The sequence below is a fragment of the Scyliorhinus torazame genome, unplaced genomic scaffold, assembly GCF_047496885.1.
Source record: "Scyliorhinus torazame isolate Kashiwa2021f unplaced genomic scaffold, sScyTor2.1 scaffold_175, whole genome shotgun sequence".
Classification (NCBI taxonomy): domain Eukaryota; kingdom Metazoa; phylum Chordata; class Chondrichthyes; order Carcharhiniformes; family Scyliorhinidae; genus Scyliorhinus; species Scyliorhinus torazame.
Window position 1 is genome coordinate 66,437 of NW_027307902.1, and position 12,627 is coordinate 79,063.

Sequence of the window (12,627 nt, forward strand, 5' to 3'; positions counted from 1 at the left end):
GAGGGGTTCGGGGTGGTTTATGTATAGAATAACAGATACCCGGGAGTAAGTTACAGACTGGAATCTAATCGAGGGGCTCAGGATGGTTTATATATAGAATAACAGATACCCGGGAGTGAGTTACAGACTGGAATCTAATCGAGGGGTTCAGGGTGGTTTATATACAGAATAACAGATAGCCGGGAATGAGTTACAGACTGGAATCTAATCGAGGGGTTCAGGATAGTTTATATATAGAATAACAGATACCCGGGAGTGAGTTACAGACTGGAATCTAATCGAGGTGTTCGGGGTGGTTTATATATAGAATAACAGATACCCGGGAGTGAGTTACAGACTGGAATCTAATCGAGGGGTTCAGGATGGTTTATATATAGAATAACAGATACCCGGGAGTGAGTTACAGACTGGAATCTATTCGAGGGGTTCAGGATAGTTTATATATAGAATAACAGATATCCGGGAGTGAGTTACAGACTGGAATCTAATCGAGGGGTTCAGGATGGTTTATATATAGAATAACAGATACCCGGGAGTGAGTTACAGACTGGAATCTAATCGAGGTGTTCGGGGTGGTTTATATATAGAATAACAGATACCCGGGAGTGAGTTACAGACTGGAATCTAATCGAGGGGTTCAGGATGGTTTATATATAGAATAACAGATACCCGGGAGTGAGTTACAGACTGGAATCTATTCGAGGGGTTCAGGATAGTTTATATATAGAATAATAGATATCCGGGAGTGAGTTACAGACTGGAATCTAATCGAGGGGTTCAGGATGGTTTATATATAGAATAACAGATACCCGGGAGTGAGTTACAGACTGGAATCTAATCGAGGGGTTCAGGGTGGTTTATATATTGAATAACAGGTACCTGGGAGTGAGTTACAGGCTGGAATCTAATCGAGGGGTTCAGGATGGTTTATATATAGAATAACAGATACCCGGGAGTGAGTTACAGACTGGAATCTAATCGAGGGGTTCAGGGTGGTTTATATGTAGAATAACAGATACCCGGGAGTGAGTTACAGACTGGAATCTAATCGAGGGGTTCAGGGTGGTTTATATATAGAATAACAGATACCCGGGAGTGAGTTACAGACTGGAATCAAATCAAGGGGTTCGGGGTGGTTTATATATAGAATAACAGATACCCGGGAGTGAGTTACAGACTGGAATCTAATCGAGGGGTTCAGGATAGTTTATATATAGAATAACAGATACCCGGGAGTGAGTTACAGACTAGAATCTAATTGAGGGGTTCGGGGTGGTTTATATATAGAATAACAGATACCCGGGAGTGAGTTACAGACTGGAATCTAATCGAGGGGTTCAGGACAGTTTATATATAGAATAACAGATACCCGGGAGTGAGTTACAGACTAGAATCTAATTGAGGGGTTCGGGGTGGTTTATATATAGAATAACAGATACCCGGGAATGAGTTACAGACTGGAATTAATCGAGGGTTTCCGGGTGGTTTATATATAGAATAACAGATAACCGGGAGTGAGTTACAGACTGGAATCTAATGGAAGGGTTCGGGGTGGGTATAGATAGAATAACAGATACCCGGGAGTGAGTTACAGACTGGAATCTAATGGAAGGGTTCGGGGTGGTTTATATATAGAATAACAGATACCCGGGAGTGAGTTACAGACTAGAATCTAATTGAGGGGTTCGGGGTGGTTTATATATAGAATAACAGATACCCGGGAATGAGTTACAGACTGGAATTAATCGAGGGTTTCCGGGTGGTTTATATATTGAATAACAGAAACCCGGGAGTGAGTTACAGACTGGAATCTAATCGAGGGGTTCGGGGTGGTTTATATATAGAATAACAGATACCTGGCAGTGAGATACAGACTGGAATCTAATCGAGTGGTTCAGGATAGTTTATATATAGAGTAACAGATACCCGGGAGTGAGTTACAGACTGGAATCTAATCGAGGGGTTCGGGATGGTTTATATATAGAATAACAGATACCCGGGAGTGAGTTACAGACTGGAATCTAATCGAGTGGTTCGGGGTGGTTTATATATAGAATAACAGATACCCGGGAGTGAGTTACAGACTGGAATTAATCAAGGTTTTCAGGGTGGTTTATATATAGAATAACAGATACCCGGGAGTGAGTTAGACTGGAATCTAATCGAGGGGTTCAGGGTGGTTTATATATAGAATAACAGATACCCGGGAGTGAGTTACAGACTGGAATCTAATCGAGGGGTTCAGTATGGTTTATATATAGAATAACAGATACCCGGGAGTGAGGTGCAGACTGGAATCTAATCAGGGGTTCGGGGTGGTTCATGTATCGAATAATAGATACCCGGGAGTAAGTTACAGACTGGAATCTAATCGAGGGGTTTGGGGTGGTTTATGTATCGAATAACAGATACCCGGGAGTGAGTTACAGACTGGAATCTAATCGAGGGGTTCGGGGATGTTTATATATAGAATAACAGATACCCGGGAGTGAGTTACAGATTGGAATCTAATCGAGGGGTTCGGGGAGGTTCATATATAGAATAACAGATACCGGGGAGTGAGTCACAGACTGGAATCTAATCGAGGGGTTCAGGATGGTTTATATATAGAATAACAGATACCGGGGAGTGAGTTACAGACTGGAATCTAATCGAGGGGTTCGGGGAGGTTTATATATAGAATAACAGATACCCGGGAGTGAGTTACAGACTGGAATCTAATCGAGGGGTTCGGGGTGGTTTATATATAGAATAACAGATACCCGGGAGTGAGTGACAGACTGGAATCTAATCGAGGGGTTCGGGATGGTTTATATCTAGAATAACAGATACCCGGGACTGAGTTACAGACTGGAATCTAATCGAGGGGTTCGGGGTGGTTTATATATATATAGAATAACAGATACCCGGCAGTGAGTTACAGAGTGGAATCTAATGGAGGGTATCGGGATGGTTTATATATAGAATAACAGATACCCGGGAGTGAGTTACAGACTGGAATCTAATCGAGGGGTTCGGGATGGTTTATATATAGAATAACAGATACCCGGCAGTGCGTTACAGACTGGAATCTAATCGAGGGGTTCAGGGTGGTTTATATATAGAATAACAGATACCCGGGAGTGAGTTACAGACTGGAATCTAATCGAGGGGTTCGGGGTGGTTTATATATAGAATAACAGATACCCGGGAGTGAGTTACAGACTGGAATCTAATCTAAGGGTTCAGGGTGGTTTATATATAGAATAACAGATACCCGGGAGTGAGTTACAGACTGGAATCTAATCGAGGGGTTCGGGGTGGTTTATATATAGAATAACAGATACCCGGGAGTGAGTTACAGACTGGAATCTAATCGAGGGGTTCGGGGTGGTTTATATATAGAATAACAGATACCCGGGAGTGAGTTACAGACTGGAATCTAATCTAAGGGTTCAGGGTGGTTTATATATAGAATAACAGATACCCGGGAGTGAGTTACAGACTGGAATCTAATCGAGGGGTTCGGGGTGGTTTATATATAGAATAACAGATACCCGGGAGTGAGTTACAGACTGGAATCTAATCGAGGGGTTCGGGCTGGTTTATATATAGAATAACAGATACCCGGATGCGAGTTACAGACTGGAATCTAATCGAGGGGTTCGGGGTGGTTTATATATAAAATAACAGATACCCGGGAGTGAGTTACAGACTGGAATCTAATTGAGGGGTTCAGCGAGGTTTATATCAAGAATAACAGATACCCGGGATTGAGTTACAGACTGGAATCTAATCGAGGGGTTCGGGATGGTTTATATATAGAATAACAGATACCCAGGAGTGAGTTACAGACTGGAATCTAATCGAGGGGTTTGGGGTGGTTTATATATAGAATAACAGATACCCGGGAGTGAGTTACAGACTGGAATCAAATCAAGGGGTTCGGGGTGGTTTATATATAGAATAACAGATGCCCGGGAGTGAGTTACAGACTGGAATCTAATCGAGGGGTTCAGGGTGGTTTATATATAGAATAACAGATACCCGGGAGTGAGTTACAGACTGGAATCTAATCAAGGGGTTCGGGGTGGTTTATATATAGAATAACAGATACCCGGATGCGAGTTACAGACTGGAATCTAATCGAGGGGTTCGGGGTGGTTTATATATAGAATAACAGATACCCGGGAGTGAGTTACAGACTGGAATCTAATCGAGGGGTTCAGGGCGGTTTATATATAGAATAACAGATACCCGGGAGTGAGTTACAGACTGGAATCTAATTGAGGGGTTCAGGCTCGTTTATATATAGAATAACAGATACCCGGGAGTGAGTTACAGACTGTAATCTAATCGAGGTGTTCAGGATGGTTTATATATAGAATAACAGATACCCGGGAGTGAGTTACAGACTGGAATCTAATCGAGGGGTTCGGGGTGGTTTATGTATAGAATAACAGATACCCGGATGCGAGTTACAGACTGGAATCTAATCGAGGGGTTCGGGGTGGTTTATATATAAAATAACAGATACCCGGGAGTGAGTTACAGACTGGAATCTAATTGAGGGGTTCAGGGTGGTTTATATCAAGAATAACAGATAGCCGGGATTGAGATACAGACTGGAATCTAATCGAGGGGTTCAGGGTGGTTTATATATAGAATAACAGATACCCTGGAGTGAGTTACAGACTGGAATCTAATTGAGTGGTTCAGGGTGGTTTATATATAGAATAACAGATACCCGGGAGTGAGTTACAGACTGGAATCTAATCGAGGGGTTCAGGATGGTTTATATATAGAATAACAGATACCCGGGAGTGAGTTACAGACTGGAATCTAATCGAGGGGTTCGGGGTGGTTTATATATAGAATAACAGATACCCGGCAGTGAGTTACAGACTGGAATCTAATCGAGGGGTTTGGGGTGGTTTATGTATAGAATAACAGATACCCGGGAGTGAGTTACAGACTGGAATCTAATCTAGGGGTTCAGGATGGTTTATATATAGAATAACAGATACCCTGGAGTGAGTTACAGACTGGAATCTAATCGAGGGGTTCATGGTGGTTTATATATAGAATAACAGATACCCGGGAGTGAGTTACAGACTGGAATCTAATCGAGGGGTTCAGGATAGTTTATATATAGAATAACAGATACCCGGGAGTGAGTTACAGACTGGAATCTAATCGAGGTGTTCGGGGTGGTTTATATATAGAATAACAGATATCCGGGAGTGAGTTACAGACTGGAATCTAATCGAGGGGTTCAGGATGGTTTATATATAGAATAACAGATACCCGGGAGTGACTTACAGACTGGAATCTATTCGAGGGGTTCAGGATAGTTTATATATAGAATAACAGATATCCGGGAGTGAGTTACAGACTGGAATCTAATCGAGGGGTTCAGGGTGGTTTATATATAGAATAACAGATACCCGGGAGTGAGTTACAGACTGGAATTAATCGAGGGTTTCAGGGTGGTTTATATATAGAATAACAGATACCCGGGAGTGAGTTACAGACTGGAATCTAATCGAGGGGTTCGGGGTGGTTCATATATAGAATAACAGATACCTGGGAGTGAGTTACAGACTGGAATCTAATCGAGGGGTTCAGGGTGATTTATATACAGAATAACAGATACCCGGGAGTGAGTTACAGACTGGAATCTAATCGAGGGGTTCGGGCTGGTTTATATCAAGAATAACAGATACCCGGGATTGAGTTACAGACTGGAATCTAATCGAGGGGTTCGGGGTGGTTTATATATACAATAACAGATACCCGGGAGTGAGGTGCAGACTGGAATCCAATCAGGGGTTCGGGGTGGTTCATATATCGAATAATAGATACCCGGGAGTGAGTTACAGACTGGAATCTAATCGAGGGGTTCAGGATAGTTTATATATAGAGTAACAAATACCCGGGTGTGAGTTACAGACTGGAATCTAATCGAGTGGTTCGGGGTGGTTTATATATAGAATAACAGATACCTGGATGCGAGTTACAGACTGGAATCTAATCGAGGGGTTCGGGGTGGTTTATATATAGAGTAACAGATACCCGGGAGTGAGTTACAGACTGGAATCTAATCGAGGGGTTCAGGATAGTTTATATATAGAATAACAGATAACCGGGAGTGAGTTACAGACTGGAATCTAATCGAGGGGTTCGGGGTGGTTTATATATAGAATAACAGATACCCGGGAGTGAGTTACAGACTGGAATCTAATCGAGGGGTTCGGGGTGGTTTATGTATCGAATAACAGATACCCGGGAGTGAGTTACAGACTGGAATCTAATCGAGGGGTTCAGGATGGTTTCTATATAGAATAACAGATACCTGGGAGTGAGTTACAGACTGGAATCTAATCGAGGGGTTCGGGGTGGTTTATATATAGAATAACAGATACCCGGCAGTGAGTTACAGACTGGAATCTAATCGACGGGCTCAGGGTGGTTTATATATAGAATAACAGATACCCTGGAGTGAGTTACAGACTGGAATCTAATTGAGTGGTTCAGGGTGGTTTAAATATAGAATAACAGATACCCGTAGTGAGTTACAGACTGGAATCTAATCGAGGGGTTCAGGATGGTTTATATATAGAATAACAGATACCCGGGAGTGAGTTACAGACTGGAATCTAATCGAGGGGTTCGGGGTGGTTTATATATAGAATAACAGATACCCGGCAGTGAGTTACAGACTGGAATCTAATCGAGGGGTTCGGGGTGGTTTATGTATAGAATAACAGATACCCGGGAGTGAGTTACAGACTGGAATCTAATCTAGGGGTTCAGGATGGTTTATATATAGAATAACAGATACCCTGGAGTGAGTTACAGACTGGAATCTAATCGAGGGGTTCATGGTGGTTTATATATAGAATAACAGATACCCGGGAGTGAGTTACAGACTGGAATCTAATCGAGGGGTTCAGGATAGTTTATATATAGAATAACAGATACCCGGGAGTGAGTTACAGACTGGAATCTAATCGAGGTGTTCGGGGTGGTTTATATATAGAATAACAGATACCCGGGAGTGAGTTACAGACTGGAATCTAATCGAGGGGTTCAGGATGGTTTATATATAGAATAACAGATACCCGGGAGTGAGTTACAGACTGGAATCTATTCGAGGGGTTCAGGATGGTTTATATATAGAATAACAGATACCCGGGAGTGAGTTACAGACTGGAATCTAATCGAGGTGTTCGGGGTGGTTTATATATAGAATAACAGATACCCGGGAGTGAGTTACAGACTGGAATCTAATCGAGGTGTTCAGGATGGTTTATATATAGAATAACCGATACCCGGGAGTGAGTTACAGAAAGGAATCTAATCGAGGGGTTCAGGATAGTTTATATATAGAATAACAGATACGTGGGAGTGAGTAACAGACTGGAATCTATTCGAGGGGTTCGGGGTGGTTTATATATAGAATAACAGATTCCCGGGAGCGAGTTACAGACTGGAATCTAATCGAGGTGTTCGGGGTGCTTTATATATAGAATAACAGATACCCGGGAGTGAGTTACAGACTGGAATCTAATCGAGGTGTTCAGGATGGTTTATATATAGAATAACCGATACCCGGGAGTGAGTTACAGAAAGGAATCTAATCGAGGGGTTCAGGATAGTTTATATATAGAATAACAGATACGTGGGAGTGAGTTACAGACTGGAATCTATTCGAGGGGTTCGGGGTGGTTTATATATAGAATAACAGATTCCCGGGAGCGAGTTACAGACTGGAATCTAATCGATGTGTTCGGGGTGCTTTATATATAGAATAACCGATACCCGGGAGTGAGTTACAGACTGGAATCTAATCGAGGGGTTCAGGATAGTTTATATATAGAATAACAGATACCCGGGAGTGAGTTACAGACTGGAATCTAATCGAGGGGTTCAGGATAGTTTATATATAGAATAACAGATACCCGGGAGTGAGTTACAGACTGGAATCTAATCGAGGGGTTCAGGATGGTTTATATATAGAATAACAGATACCCGGGAGTGAGTTACAGAGTGGAATCTAATCGAGGGGTTCAGGGTGGTTTATATATTGAATAACAGGTACCTGGGAGTGAGTTACAGGCTGGAATCTAATCGAGGGGTTCAGGATGGTTTATATATAGAATAACAGATACCCGGGAGTGAGGTACAGGCTGGAATCTAATCGAGGTGTTCGGGGTGGTTTATATATAGAATAACCGGTACCCGGGAGTGAGTTACAGAAAGGAATCTAATCGAGGGGTTCAGGATAGTTTATCTATAGAATAACAGATACGTGGGAGTGAGTTACAGACTGGAATCTAATCGAGGGGTTCGGGGTGGTTTATATATAGAATAACAGATTCCCGGGAGCGAGTTACAGACTGGAATCTAATCGAGGTGTTCGGGGTGCTTTATATATAGAATAACCGATACCCGGGAGTGAGTTACAGACTGGAATCTAATCGAGGGGTTCAGGATAGTTTATATATAGAATAACAGATACCCGGGAGTGAGTTACAGACTGGAATATAATCGAGGGGTTCAGGATAGTTTATATATAGAGTAACGGTTACCCGGGAGTGTGTTACAGACTGGAATCTAATCAAGAGGTTCGGGGTGGTTTTTCTAGTATAACAGATACCCGGGAGTGAGTTACAGACTGGAATCTAATCGAGGGGTTCGGGGTGGTTTATATATAGAGTAACAGATACCCGGGAGTGAGTTACAGACTGGAATCTAATCGAGGTGTTCGGGGTGGTTTATATATAGAATAACAGGTACCCGGGAGTGAGTTACAGACTGGAATCTAATCGAGGGGTTCGGGGTGGTTTATATATAGAGTAACAGATACCCGGGAGTGAGTTACAGACTGGAATCTAATCGAGGTGTTCAGGATAGTTTATATATAGAATAACAGATATCCAGGAGTGAGTTACAGACTGGAATCTAATCGAGAGGTTCGGGGTGATTTATATATAGAGTAACAGTTACCCGGGAGTGAGTTACAGACTGGAATCTAATCGAGGGGTTCGGGGTGGTTTATATATAGAGTAACAGATACACGGGAGTGAGTTACAGTCTGGAATCTAATCGAGGGGATCGGGATAGTTTATATATAGAATAACAGATACTCGGGAGTGAGTTACAGACTGGAATATAATCGAGGGGTTCAGGATAGTTTATATATAGAATAACAGATACCCGGGAGTGAGTTACAGACTGGAATATAATCGAGGGGTTCAGGATAGTTTATATATAGAGTAACGGTTACCCGGGAGTGTGTTACAGACTGAAATCTAATCAAGGGGTTCGGGGTGGTTTTTCTAGAATAACAGATACCCGGGAGTGAGTTACAGACTGGAATCTAATCGAGGGGTTCGGGGTGGTTTATATATAGAATAACAGATACCCGGGAGTGAGTTACAGACTGGAATCTAATCGAGGGGTTCGGGGTGGTTTATATATAGAGTAACAGATACCCGGGAGTGAGTTACAGACTGGAATCTAATCGAGGGGTTCGGGGTGGTTTATATATAGAGTAACAGATACCCGGGAGTGAGTTACAGACTGGAATCTAATCGAGGTGTTCAGGATAGTTTATATATAGAATAACAGATATCCGGGAGTGAGTTACAGACTGGAATCTAATCGAGGGGTTCGGGGTGGTTTATATATAGAGTAACAGTTTACCCGGGAGTGAGTTACAGACTGGAATCTAATCGAGGGGTTTGGGGTGGTTTATATATACAATAACAGTTACCCGGGAGTGAGTTACAGTTTGGAATCTAATCGAGGGGTTCGGAATGGCTTTTGATAGAATAACAGATAGCCGGGAGTGAGTTACAGACTGGAATCTAATCGAGGGGTTCAGGGTGGTTTATATTTAGAATAACAGATACCCGGGAGTGAGTTACAGACTGGAATCTAATCGAGGGGTTCAGGACAGTTTATATATAGAATAACAGACACCCGGGAGTGAGTTACAGACTGGAATCTAATCGAGGGGTTCGGGGTGGTTTCTATATAGAATAACAGATACCCGGGAGTGAGTTACAGACTGGAATCTAATCGAGGGGTTCGGGGTGGTAAATATATAGAATAACAGATACCCGGGAGTGAGTTACAGGCTGGAATCTAATCGAGGGGTTCAGGATAGTTTATATATAGAATAACAGATACCCGGGAGTGAGTTACAGACTGGAATCTAATCGATTGGTTCAGGATAGTTTATATATAGAATAACAGACACACGGGAGTGAGTTACAGACTGGAATCTAATCGAGGGGTTCGGGGTGGTTTAAATATAGAATAACAGATACCCAGGAGTGAGTAACAGACTGGAATCTAATCGAGGTGTTCGGGGTGGTTTATATATAGAATAACAGATACCCGGCAGTGAGTTACAGACTGGAATCTAATCGAGGGGTTCATGGTGGTTTATATATAGAATAACAGATACCCGGGAGTGAGTTACAGACTGGAATCTAATCGAGGGGTTCAGGATAGTTTATATATAGAATAACAGATACCCGGGAGTGAGTTACAGACTGGAATCTAATCGAGGTGTTCGGGGTGGTTTATATATCGAATAACAGATACCCGGGAGTGAGTTACAGACTGGAATCTAATCGAGGGGTTCAGGATGGTTTATATATAGAATAACAGATACCCGGGAGTGAGTTACAGACTGGAATCTAATCGAGGGGTTCAGGATAGTTTATATATAGAATAACAGATACCCGGGAGTGAGTTACAGACTGGAATCTAATCGAGGGGTTCAGGATGGTTTATATATAGAATAACAGATACCCGTGAGTGAGTTACAGAGTGGAATCTAATCGAGGGGTTCAGGGTGGTTTATATATTGAATAACAGGTACCTGGGAGTGAGTTACAGGCTGGAATCTAATCGAGGGGTTCAGGATGGTTTATATATAGAATAACAGATACCCGGGAGTGAGTTACAGACTGGAATCTAATCGAGGTGTTCGGGGTGGTTTATATATAGAATAACAGATACCCGGGAGTGAGGTACAGACTGGAATGTAATCGAGGTGTTCGGGGTGGTTTATATATAGAATAACAGATACCCGGGAGTGAGTTACAGACTGGAATCTAATCGAGGGGTTCAGGATGGTTTATACATAGAATAACAGATACCCGGGAGTGAGTTACAGAGTGGAATCTAATCGAGGGGTTCAGGGTGGTTTATATATTGAATAACAGGTACCTGGGAGTGGGTTACAGACAGGAACCTAATCGAGGGGTTCAGGATGGTTTATATATAGAATAACAGATACCCGGGAGTGAGTTACAGACTGGAATCTAATCGAGGGGTTCAGGATGGTTTATATATAGAATAACAGATAACCGGGAGTGAGTTACAGAGTGGAATCTAATCGAGGGGTTCAGGGTGGTTTATATATTGAATAACAGGTACCTGGGAGTGGGTTACAGACAGGAACCTAATCGAGGGGTTCAGGATGGTTTATATATAGAATAACAGATACCCGGGAGTGAGTTACAGACTGGAATCTAATCGAGGTGTTCGGGGTGGTTTATATATAGAATAACAGATACCCGGGAGTGAGGTACAGACTGGAATCTAATCGAGGTGTTCGGGGTGGTTTATATATAGAATAACCGATACCCGGGAGTGAGTTACAGAAAGGAATCTAATCGAGGGGTTCAGGATAGTTTATATATAGAGTAACGGTTACCCGGGAGTGTGTTACAGACTGGAATCTAATCAAGAGGTTCGGGGTGGTTTTTCTAATATAACAGATACCCGGGAGTGAGTTACAGACTGGAATCTAATCGAGGGGTTCGGGGTGGTTTATATATAGAGTAACAGATACCCGGGAGTGAGTTACAGACTGGAATCTAATCGAGGTGTTCGGGGTGGTTTATATATAGAGTAACAGATACCCGGGAGTGAGTTACAGACTGGAATCTAATCGAGGTGTTCAGGATAGTTTATATATAGAATAACAGATATCCAGGAGTGAGTTACAGACTGGAATCTAATCGAGAGGTTCGGGGTGATTTATATATAGAGTAACAGTTACCCGGGAGTGAGTTACAGACTGGAATCTAATCGAGGGGTTCGGGGTGGTTTATATATAGAGTAACAGATACACGGGAGTGAGTTACAGTCTGGAATCTAATCGAGGGGATCGGGATACTTTATATATAGAATAACAGATACCCGGGAGTGAGTTACAGACTGGAATCTAATCGAGGGGTTCAGGATAGTTTATATATAAAATAACAGATACCCGGGAGTGAGTTACAGACTGGAATATAATCGAGGGGTTCAGGATAGTTTATATATAGAGTAACAGATACCCGGGAGTGAGTTACAGACTGGAATATAATCGAGGGGTTCAGGATAGTTTATATATAGAATAACAGATACCCGGGTGTGAGTTACAGAGTGGAATCTAATCGAGGGGTTCGGGGTGGTTTATATATAGAATAACAGATACCCGGGAGTGAGTTACAGACTGGAATATAATCGAGGGGTTCAGGATAGTTTATATATAGAGTAACGGTTACCCGGGAGTGTGTTACAGACTGGAATCTAATCAAGGGGTTCGGGGTGGTTTTTCTAGAATAACAGATACCC

The 12,627-nt window shown here is 42.4% G+C and overlaps 1 protein-coding gene across 1 annotated transcript in view; it reads right to left on the minus strand.

The window, feature by feature from the left end:
- LOC140405645 (solute carrier family 22 member 23-like) overlaps window positions 1–12,627 on the minus strand; it is a gene marked incomplete at its 3' end in the record, with an annotated part of 186,162 nt that overhangs the window by 15,127 nt on the left and 158,408 nt on the right. The window lies entirely within an intron of this gene.